At 42.0% G+C, this 12140-nt stretch overlaps 1 protein-coding gene and 1 long non-coding RNA gene across 5 annotated transcripts in view; both read left to right on the forward strand.

Annotated features, from left to right (window-relative positions):
- Positions 1-12140, forward strand: part of LOC112215362 (LIM zinc-binding domain-containing Nebulette-like) — an 82306-nt gene that overhangs the window by 44959 nt on the left and 25207 nt on the right. The window lies entirely within an intron of this gene.
- LOC112215364 overlaps positions 1-12140 on the forward strand; it is a 43062-nt gene that overhangs the window by 9455 nt on the left and 21467 nt on the right. For 3 of the 4 annotated variants that reach the window (XR_002948215.2, XR_006079027.1, XR_002948216.2), the window contains exons 3-7: positions 1561-1655; positions 3835-3939; positions 4431-4499; positions 4708-4814; positions 6646-6769. This is a non-coding gene — a long non-coding RNA (uncharacterized LOC112215364). The remainder of the gene's footprint in view (positions 1-1560; positions 1656-3834; positions 3940-4430; positions 4500-4707; positions 4815-6645; positions 6770-12140) is intronic. The other variant, XR_006079028.1, reaches the window with a different exon arrangement.

Here is a 12140-nt window from a genome sequence, read left to right on the forward strand (position 1 = left end):
CTCTTCTATAGCTAGAGAGCAACTGGGAACCAAACGAGCATAGAAATGTGTAGATTAGATCATAATTCCGTCCCTCTACTCCAACTCAGAAGGTTTAGAGTAACTATCGTGATACGATGCTTTAAATTATTGATGTTCTTAATGGCTGTCAAAGTGAAGGAGTGTGTGCTTCCCTCCCATTAAATAAGAAGAACGAGATCTAGAGAAGTATAATGTAGGCAGCTATTTTGGATTTCAGTTGCTTATCATTCAGAAGTCCCCATCCCCCTCACTTCCCCTCTTAACTTATTGAGAAAAAAGTGTGTGTGTGGGGGGGGGGGCAGGAAAGGTTTTCAAATGGCCGTTTGAATATTTCCTCATTGTCTCTCAACATAATAGACCAATTAGTTTGCAACATGAATCTGCTTAATTACAAAGTGTCCATCTGTGATGCAGAACAATTCCGACATGTCTCAACGTGCTCCCTAATTAAGACACCCACAACTAAGTGGAGATAAAACTTTTAGCAACTGCTGGCCATAAAATGTAACACCAGAGTGGAGAGGCACTCTGGCTTTTTGAATACTTTTGGCAGGATGAAAGACATTGTTGCAGGACATAAAGGATTAACACTATATTACTTCAGTGTAGCTTTCTTCTGTTGCATGTTCAAGAGGGGTCTCTTTTCCTCTCTTCAGCTTCTGAGTTCCCTAGTTGAATAAATGGAAAGGCCATCTCTATTCCCCCTGTTCTGGAGACTTTTACTGTGCCAACTAATGATGCTGACAAAATGCCAAGGGTCAAATACTGTATATGCCCCCATTGTAATGCAATGCCAGTGGTTGGCGTCAGTGTCCATATGGAAAAGCACTGATAAGCAGTATCAGCCCAAGGAACAATTGGCTAGCTGAGCTTTTGTCCCCTTTATGCTATAGCTACAATATACACTGTAACACAACCGGTACAGTCTGACAATGTGCCAAGCAGACCCATACGCTTAAATGACTGTATTCTTTAATAATTAGCTCTTAGTGCGCAGTCACCTATAGAAATTGCCTTATTAGTCATTTGTCATTACCTAATTAGATTGCGATAAGCTTATCTGGAACCATTATGAAGCCAGACATATCAGCTGACACACTCCAGGTGTTTAACTGTTTGCAGACTGTAGCTACACTATGTGCTGTGTTCTTCTGTCAGGCCTCGGCTGCTTAAGCCCGCCTTGCACAAAACCTGTCTTTGCCAGTAGGTGCAGTGTTCTGGTAAGTGACATAAGTAAGATTTATCCTCTTGTGTTCTCTGATACATACATCCTGTTGTTATTGTGGGAGGTTGTGGCAGGTTTCACTGCAGTGTCCAGTAATGGATCGTAGCCACCTGTAAAGGGTTAGGAGAAAAGCAGCCTTTCTTCAGGCCTGTGTAGATATCTCTTATGTTGAAAACAATATGTTTGTATTGACCAGTATTTTACTGTTTGTCATGGCACCATGTTATTAAAATAATAAAGTTGTCCATCGAATTAGGTGGGTGGTGGTGAGCCTAAGAAAGACAAAATAACAACTCTCTCCTGCTATCCTGTAGGTGAAGTACAGGGAGGTTTATGAGAAATCCAAAGGTCCAGAACAGCATTCCAAGAGTTGCAGCATTCCAAGAACATCCGCGCTTTCATCTCTGAGGTGAGTTGGCATAATTCTCTCTGTCTCTCTGTCTCTCTCTCTCTCTCTCTCTCTCTCTCTCTCTCTCTCTCTCTCTCTTCTCTTTTCTCTCTTCCTGGCACATTGTCACCTTGGCAAGCAACAGACACAATACATTCCTCAGCATAACAAAGGTACAGTCGTCCTTCTGAACTGAGCTGCAGTACAGGAATGAAACTTCTCAGGCATGTCACCATGAGGCCGATGGTGATTTTGAAACAGCTACAGAGTTCAATGGCTGTGATGGGAGAAAAACTGAGGATGGATCAACAACATTGTAGTTACTCCACAATACTAACCTAAATGACAGTGGAATAAAAATATTCCAAAACATGCATCCTGTATGCAACAAGGCACTAAAGTTATACTACAAGGAAACACGGCAAAGGAATAAACCTTTTGGCCTAAATGCAAAGCCTTATGGTTGGGTCAAATCCAACAACACATCACTGAGTAACTGCCTCCTTATTTTCATGCATGGTGGTGACTGCATCATGGAATGGGTATGCTTGTCATCGGCAAAGACTGTGGAGTTTCCAGGATAAAAAGAAACGCGATGGAGCTAAGTACAGGAAAAATCCTAGAGGAAAACCTGCTTCAGTCTGCTTTACACCAGACACTGAGTGGGGAATTCACCTTTCAGCAGGACAAAAACCTACAACACAAGGCCAAATTTACACTGGAGTTGCTTACCAAGAAGCCAGTGAATGTTCCTAAGTGGCCAAGTCACAGTTTTGACTTAAATCTGCTTGAATATCCATGGTAACACTTGAAAATCGCTGTCTAGCCATGATCCCCAACACCTTGACAGAGCTTGAAGCATTCTGAAAAGAATAATGGCAAATATTGCATAATCCAGGTGTGCGAAGCTCTTAGAGACTTACCCAAGTAATTTCTAACATGTATTGATTCAGGGGGGTGAATAAATCAAATCAAATCTAATTTATTTATATAGCCCTTCGTACATCAGCTGATATCTCAAAGTGCTGTACAGAAACCCAGCCTAAAACCCCAAACAGCAAGCAATGCAGGTGTAGAAGCACGGTGGCTAGGCTAGGAAAAACTCCCTAGAAAGGCCAAAACCTAGGAAGAAACCTAGAGAGGAACCAGGCTATGTGGGGGGTGGCTGTGCCGGGTGGAGATTATAACAGAACATCCAAGATGTTCAAATGTTCATAAATGACCAGCATGGTGAATAATAATAAGGCAGAACAGTTGAAACTGGAGTGGAGATTATAATGTCAGAACATGGCCAGAGATGTTAACAGAACAAATGTTCAAATGTTCATAAATGACCAGCATGGTCGAATAATAATAAGGCAGAACAGTTGAAACTGAGTAGCAGCACGGCCAGGTGGACTGGGGACAGCAAGGAGTCATCATGTCAGGTAGTCCTGGGGCATGGTCCTAGGGCTCAGGTCCTCCGAGAGAGAGAAAGAAAGAGAGAAGGAGAGAATTAGAGAACGCACACTTAGATTCACACAGGACACCGAATAGGACAGGAGAAGTACTCCAGATATAACAAACTGACCCTAGCCCCCCGACACAAACTACTGCAGCATAAATACTGGAGGCTGAGACAGGAGGGGTCAGGAGACACTGTGGCCCCATCCGAGGACACCCCCGGACAGGGCCAAACAGGAAGGATATAACCCCACCCACATTGCCAAAGCACAGTCCCCACACCACTAGAGGGAATACTTATCTAATCAAGGTATATCAAGGTATAATTAATTTGTAAGAAATGTTAGAATGTTTTTGACATTTTGACATTTACAGATTATTTTGTGTAGATCGTTGACAAAAAATGACAGAATCCTAAATTTGTAACAAAATACTTATGATACCCACTGTAATTCAGAGGAAACGCTTTGTTACTGACAAATACATTCATTACATCAGTATTAAACGTCAGTGTACCTGTCCATCTAATGGAATAAAGTCTGAGCTTTCTAAAATGAAGCAAATCTCTGCCTTTGTTATCTGACTGATCCAAAGCTTTTTTTTTACCATGAATTAGTTCACTGTCAGAAGTTTATTTGGGTATGACTTATTTTTGGATTTCTCTTTCTGTTGTTGTGCAGCACTCCTCCTATTCTCCTTTGTTTGCTGAACCACAGAGGATGACCTCAACTCAAATCCATTTCTTTGCTTTATCAAGTACAAAGGTGAGAAAGTCTCCTCTGGTTCGGCTTACTCTCAACTCCCTGAGACGATGGAGACAGAGACAGAGAGAGCTCAAGCGCTCACAAAGACGCAGAGCAAGGTGAGCACAAATTTTCCTCGGGGACATGAATATTAATGCTAATGGGAACATTGCAAGTTTTATATGACTAGTTATAAAATCTTTATGAATATATGACAGTATCCCCAAACATGCCAGACACATTTTTGGTTGTATAATTAAGCAATAAGGACCGAGGAGGTGTGGTATATGGCAAATATAGCACAGCTAAGGCCTGTTCTTATGCACGACACGATGTGGAGTGCCTGGACACAGCCCTTAGCCGTGGTATTTTGGCCGTATATCACAAACCCCCGAGCAGCCTTATTGCTATTATAAACGTTTTGTCATACACGTGGTACATGGTCTGATATACCATGGCTTTCATCCAATCAGAATTCAGGGCTTGAACCACCCAATTTATAATATTAAGTATCCAAATCCTTTATGTATTCATTGTCTTTTCTTCTACCTTCCAAGTACAAAGATAGTATATCTATTTATCTAAGATAAATATCTCCCATCTGGTCTAGCTGATACCATGGATACCCAATCTGTCAGAAATGTGTCTGAACTGCAAAGTCAGGTGAAAAGAGCAGCAGGTATGCCATTCTCTTTTGGGGGATAGTTCACCCACAGTTCACATACATGTTCTTACTTTAATGACAATGTTAGCGAGACAAGCAGCTTACAGATTTTTACACTGTTAAGATGTTTACACCTCTGATACGGACTGAAGTCAATCATAGTTTATGTAATTTATCTGTGTTGGTTTGAATCCCTACATTGGTTCCAATAATTGTCTTTCAGACGAAGTACAAGAAGGCAGTGAAGAAGAAGGCAAGGTCTCTCTACTCTGTGATGCGAAAGACTCTGGAGACCCAACATGCCAAGCGGTCTCCCAGCTCCAGAGCCAGGTACAATACAGTAGCCCTACAGCGCTGACCACCACTCATCACACTTAAAGGACATCTCTGTTTCATCAGTAGCACCGCTAATGAAATAAGAGCTTGGGCGTGAACCCCAACTTCTACTTATTTTCTGTAGTCATGCATTGATGTCAACAGCTACTGTACAGCCGTGGCCAAAGGTTTTGAGAATGACACAAATATTAATTTCCACAAAGTTTGCTGCTTCAGTGTCTTTAGATATTTTTGTCAGATATTACTATGGAATACTGAAGTATAATTACGAGCATTTCATAAGCGTCAAAGGCTTTTATTGACAATTACATGAAGTTGATGCAAAGAGTCAATATTTGTAGTGTTGACCCTTCTTTTTCAAGACCTCTGCAATCCGCCCTGGCATGCTGTCAATTAACTTCTGGGCCACATCCTGACTGATGGCAGCCCATTCTTGCATAATCAATGCTTGGAGTTTGTCAGAATTTGTGGGGTTTTGTTTGTCTACCTGCCTCTTGAGGATTGACCACAAGTTCTCAATGGGATTGAGGTCTGGGGAGTTTCCAGGCCATGGACCCAAAATATCGATGTTTTGTTCCCCAAGCCACTTAGCCACTTTTGCCTTATGGCAAGGTGCTCCATCATGCTGGAAAAGGCATTGTTCGTCACCAAACCGTTCCTGGATGGTTGGGAGAAGTTGCTCTCGGAGGATGTGTTACCATTGTTTATTCATGGCTGTGTTCTTAGGCAAAATTGTGAGTGAGCCCACTTCCTTGGCTGAGAAGCAACCCCAAACATGAATGGTCTCAGAATGCTTTACTGTTGGCATGATACAGGACTGATGGTAGCGCTCACCTTGTTTTCTCCGGACAAGCTTTTTTCCGGATGCCCCAAACAATCAGAAAGGGAATTCATCAGAGAAGATGACTTTACCACAGTCCTCAGCAGTCCAATCCCTGTACCTTTTGCAGTCTGTCCCTGATGTTTTTCTTGGAGAGAAGTGACTTCTTTGCTGCCCTTCTTGACACCAGGCCATCCTCCAAGTCTTCGCCTCACTGTGCGTGCAGATGCACTCACACATGCCTGCTGCCATTCCTGACCAAGCTCTATACTGGTGGTGCCCCGATCCCGCAGCTGAATCAACTTTAGGAGACGGTCCTAGCGCTTGCTGTACTTTCTTGGGCACCCTGAAGCCTTCTTCACAACAATTGAACCGCTCTCCTTGAAGTTCTTGATAATCCGATAAATGGTTGATTTAGGTGCAATCTTACTGGCAGCAATATCCTTGCCTGTGAAGCCCTTTTTGTGCAAAGCAATGATGACGGCATGTGTTTCCTTGCAGGTAACCATGGCTGACAGAGGAAGAACATGGATTCCAAGCACCACCCTCCTTTTGAAGCTTCCAGTCTGTTATTCAAACTCAATCAGCATGACAGAGTGATCTCCAGCCTTGTCCTTGTCAACACTCACACCTGTGTTAATGAGAGAATCACTGACATGATGTCAGCTGGTCCTTTTGTGGCTGGGCTGAAATGCAGTGGAAATGTTTTTTGGGGATTCAGTTCATTTGCATGGCAAAGAGGGACTTGGCAATTCATCTGATCACTCTTCGTAACATTCTGGAGTATATGCAAATTTCCATCATAAAAACTGAGGCAGCAGACTTTGAAAATGTATATTTGTGTCATTCTCAAAACTTTGGGCCACGACTGTAGGTTTCCATCCATTTGGTGACAGATTTTCATGTGAATATTTAAAAACTTCCATCGCATTTTCAACTCTACTGTTTTTTGTGTGTGTGTGTGTGTGTGTGTGTGTGTGTGTGTGTGTGTGTGTGTGTGCGTAGGCGTGGGCGGCAGGCCAAGTACAAGGAGGCAGGGAAGCAGCAGTTCTCTACTCCTCTCTACTCAAAGCTTCCAGAGACTTTGGAGACTCAGCACGCCAAAGAGGCCTCCCAGCTACAGAGCGTGGTGAGTCTCACACACACACACACACACAGTCAGGATTAACAGGGTCTGTTTTCATATGATGTGTATTCGTAAGGTATTCAGACCCCTTTTCCACATTTTGTTACGTTACAGCTTTATTATAAAATGTATTACAAAAATAATAGGTGCATCCTGTTTCCATTGATCATCCTTGAGATGTTTCTACAATTTGATTGGAGTCCACCTGTGGTAAATTCAATTGATTGGACATGATTTGGAAAGGCACACACCTGTCTATATAAGGTCCCTCAGTTGACAGTTCATGTCAGAGCAAGAACCAAGCCATGAAGTCAAAGGAATTTTCCCTAGCGCTCCGAGACATGATTGTGTCAGGGCACAGATCTGGGGAAGGGTACCAAAACATTTCTGCAGCATTGAAGGTCCCCAAGAACACAGTGGCCTCCATCAGGTTTGGAACCACAAAGACTCTTCCTAGAGCTCGCCGCCCGGCCAAACTGAGCAATCGGGGGAGAAGGCCTTAGTCAGGGAACCCGATGGTCACTCTGACAGAGCTCTAGAATTCATCTGTGGTGAGGGGACAGTGGTGCAGACATAAGCCACGCCTCAGTAAAAGGTACACGACAGACCGCCTAGAGTTTGCCAAAAGGCACCTAAAGACTCTCAGACCATGAGAAACAAGATTCTCTGGACTGATGAAACCAAGATTGAACTCTTTGGCCTGAATGCCAAGTGTCACGTCTGGAGGAAACCTGGCACCATCCCTATGGTGAAGCATGGTGGTGGCAGCGTCATGCTTTGGGGATGTTTTTCAACGTCAGGGACTCGGAGACTAGTCAGGATCGAGGGAAAGATGAACGGAGCAAAGTACAGAGAGATCCTTGATGAAAACCTGCTCCAGAGCGCTCAGGACCTCAGACTGGGGCGAAGGTTCACCTTCAAATAGGACAGCAACCCTAAGCATACAACCAAGACAACGCAGGAGTGGCTTCGGGACAAGTCTCTGAATGTCCTTGAGTGGCCCAGTCAGATCCCGGACTTGAACCCGATCTCTGGAGAGACCTGAAAATAGCTGTACAGCAACGCTCCCCATCCAACCTGACAGAGCTTGAAAGGATCTGCAAAGAAGAATGTGAGAAACTCCCCAAAAACAGGTGTGCCAAGCTTGTAGTATCATACCCAAGAATACTTGAGTCTGTAATCGCTGCCAGAGGTGCTTCAGCAAAGTACTGAGTTAAGGGTCTGAATGTAAATGAGATTTCCCCCCCCCCCAGTTTTCATATTTTTATAAATTACATTTGCTTTGTCATTATGGAGTTGTGTGTGTAAAACAATTTAATACATTTTAGAACAAGGCTGTAACCTAACAAAATGTGAAAGTCAAGGGGTCTGAATACTTTCTGAAGGCCCTGTACTTTACATGCTACCAGGGCTTTTTTGCATCATGTCTTATTTTGGCTGATGATATGATTTTACAAGATTCAGTACTGCTTAACATTTTGGACACACTAGTTTTCTTTTGTTCTGTTTTCAGAATAAGTATAAAGAGGGATGCAAAAATAAGATTTAAACCTCGCTGTATTCTCAACTTCCTGACACAATAGGCTTATCTTCACCAATGCAATCCATATCATCATGTGATTACATCACCTAAAGGTATAGGTGTAATGTCTTTTTTTTAACGTCCATCAGAACAAGTATTAAGAAGACGGGAAAAATACTCTTTCCACAAGTGTTTATTCTCAACTATCATTAGCAAACTAATGTAGGTCAGTGTAATGTCAGTTTTCATAAGCAGACATCAACTGTCATGACTGTTAATAACATCTATTGTGTCGTGCTTGTGACAATGTTATGTAGCTCATGACGGATGGTCTACGTAAAATGTACCATGTACCAATGTACCAACCAACGTTTTCAAGATTTGAATGGGATATTTTCAGGGAAAATGTCACGATGTAGCAGACCTTGGAAACAAAACAAACTTAACTTTGTGTTTTAGAAAAAGTATAAGGAGGCAGTAGAGAAGCGAGACTCTCTCTACAAGTGGAGGCTGCTGAGGGGAGGACGGCTCATAATAATGGCTGGAACGGAGCTAATGGAGTGGCATTAACCCATGTGTTTGATATCATTCCAGCCATTACCACGAGCCCGTCTTCCCAAATTAAGGTGCCACCAACCTGTGCTCTCTATGCCACCTTACCCAGCACGCCAAAGAGGCTTCTCTCAATGAGTTTATTTTTTACACATTTACCATAACATATACAGTTTTTTAAGTCGGAAGTTTACATACACTTAGGTTGGAGTCATTAAAATTCGTTTTTCAACCACTCCACAAATGTCTTGTTATCAAACTATAGTTTTGGCAAGTCGGTTACGACGTCTACTTTGTGCATGACACAAGTAATTTTTCCAACAATTGTTTACAGACAGATTATTTCTCTTATTATTCACTGTATCACAATTCCAGTGGGTCACTAAGTTGACTGTGCTTTTAAACAGCTTGGAAAATTATGGCATGGCCTTAGAAGCTTCTGATAGGCTAATTGACATCATTTGTGTCAATTGGATGTGTACCTGTGGATATATTTCAAGGCCTACCTTCAAACTCAGTGCCTCTTTTCTTCACATCACGGGAAAATCAATTGTAGACTTCCACAAGTCTGGTTCATCCTTGGGAGCAATTTCCAAACGCCTGAAGGTACCACGTTTATCTGTACAAACAATAGTACGCAAGTATAAACACCATGGGACCACACAGCCGTCATACCGCTCAGGAAGGAGACGCGTTCTGTCTCCTAGAGATGAACGTACTTTAGTGCGAAAAGTGCAAATCAATCCCAGAACAACAGCAAAGAACCTTGTGAAGATACTGGAGGAAACAGGTACAAAAGTATATATATCCAGTAAAAGGAGTCCTATATCAACATAACCTGAAAGGCCGCTCAGCAAGGAAGAAGCCACTGCTCCAAAACCTCCATAAAAAAGCCGGACTATGGTTTGCAACTGCACATGGGGACTAAGATTGTACTTTTTGGAGAAATATCCTCTGGTCTGATGAAACAAAAATAGAACTGTTTGGCCATAATGACCATCGTTATGTTTGGAGGGAAAAGGGGGAGGCTTGCAAGCCGAAGAACACCATCGCAACCTTGAAGCACGGGGGTGGCAGCATCATGTCGTGGGGGTGCTTTGCTGCAGGAGGGACTGGTGCACTTCACAAAATAGAGGACATCATGCTGATTAAAAATTATGTGGTAATATTGAAGCAACATCTCAAGACATGAGTAAGGAAGTCGCAAATGGGTCTTCCAAATGGACATTGACCCCAAGCATACTTCCAAAGTTGTGGCAAAATGGCTTAAGGACACCAACGTCAAGGTATTGGAGTGGCCATCACAAAGCCCTGACCTCAATCCTATACAACATTTGTGGGCAGGACTGAAAAAGCATGTGCAAGCAAGGAGGCCTACAAACCTGACTCAGTTACACCAGCTCTGTCAGGAGGAGTGGGCCAAAATTCACCCAACTTATTGTGGGAAGCTTGTGGAAGGCTACATGAAACGTTTGACCCAAGTTAAGCAATTTAAAGGAAATGTTACCAAATAATAATAATTATTATTATAATAATTATAATAATTAATTAATTATAAATAATTATAATAATTATAATAATAATTATAATAAATAATAATAATGTTACCAAATAACAAATAATGTTCTATACACTGATCTTTACAGGAAGCCTACTGATCGTAACAGTTTGTTGAGGGCTGATAGTTGTCATCCACTTCCCTTGAAAAATAGTTTGCCCTACAGCCAATTCTGTCGAATAAAAAAACGAATAAAAAAACAATCAGATTTCGACAGAAATATGGCTGAGACGCAAAGAAAGCTCAGGGAGAGGGGCTACAAAAATTATCAGATTAATATTGCCATTGTGAAATTTAAAAACAAAACGAGAAATGACCTTTTTCAAGGTCAGTCTCGCAAAAAGACATTCTTGTGTTCTAACTACCAGCTATTCAAAGCGTTCTGAACAAATGAAGGGAATTGTTCACAAACATTGGCACATTCTAAAATCCAATGATAGTCTCGGTGATGTGTTTTCACCCCTTCCCTTGGTTGTATTCTCGTGGGGCAGAAATCTCAGAGACTAATTGGTACACTCTGATTTACCACCCCAAGATATTCCTGAACAACGTCTATTTGCGCCTCTATTGGATGGAAATTACAAATGTAATGGCTGTGCTCAATGCAATGGCACTTATAAATGTAGATCCTTCAAACACCCACAAACAGGGAAATCGATCCCAATCAAAGGTGTTATTAAGTGCTCCACTAAGGCAGTTATTTATCTTATAACTTGTCCTTGTGGTAAAAAAATTATGTGGGTAAAACAGCGCGCGAATTAAAAGTGTATCTCAGAGCATCGTAGAACCATTAGGTGTAAAAACTTTACTCACCCAGTTGCAGCGCACTTCTTGGAGGCAGGCCACTCGATTTCGTCTCTGCGTTATATTGGCATCGAACATGTCACCCTCCCTAGGAGAGGGGGTGACCTTGATAATTTATTGTTAAAACGAGAGGCTGCCTGGATCTTTAACTTAAAGACCCTTGCTCCCTTCGGTTTCAACGTGGACTTTGATCTGAAGCCATTCTTGTGATTATTGTGACTTTGCCATTGTAATTGTTTGTAAGCTTGTGTAGTCTAAAAGGAATTTAGGATCGTATGCTATCCATTTGTTGTTTGTATGCTGTTCTTTGTATGCCATTTTAATATTTGATAATTAACCAATGATATTAGGCCACTCTTGGCCATGATTACAGACACCTGTGTCTTTTGACACTACATAAACGAGTCATCCCACAGTGTTTGTGATTATACCTTGGTGAAGACAGCTTGACTGTCGAAATGTTGGTAATTACATTTTTGCATCTGAGCTCCTAGAGTGTGCGGCTCTCTTTTATTTTCAAGGACGTTGGTGGCACCTTAACTAGGGAGGAAGGGCTTGAGGTAATGACTGGAGCAGAATGGTGGAAGGGTATCAAATACATTAAACATGGTTTCCATGTGTTTGATGCCATTCGATTTGCTCCGTTCCAGCCATTATTATGAGCCGTCCTCCCCTCAGCAGCCTCCACTGGTGTGTAGTTATTAATTTAGAATATGTTACTATAGGAATAATTTGTCTCTTTGAATTCACTCATCTTGATTTTCATATTGAAAAAACACTTAATTTTGTGGGGAGTTTTGCAAAACTTTAGCAAAATTACAAAAGTGACACGCAGGAACTGTCCATCTGCTTGTACGCACAACTCCCTGAAACCATCCTTACATGTTATGTTTCAACCTTTTCAGCACCCTTTATATAGCATAAGGTAGGTCATGACG

Source organism: Oncorhynchus tshawytscha, linkage group LG16 (assembly GCF_018296145.1).
Source record: "Oncorhynchus tshawytscha isolate Ot180627B linkage group LG16, Otsh_v2.0, whole genome shotgun sequence".
NCBI classification, from domain to species: Eukaryota; Metazoa; Chordata; class Actinopteri; order Salmoniformes; family Salmonidae; genus Oncorhynchus; species Oncorhynchus tshawytscha.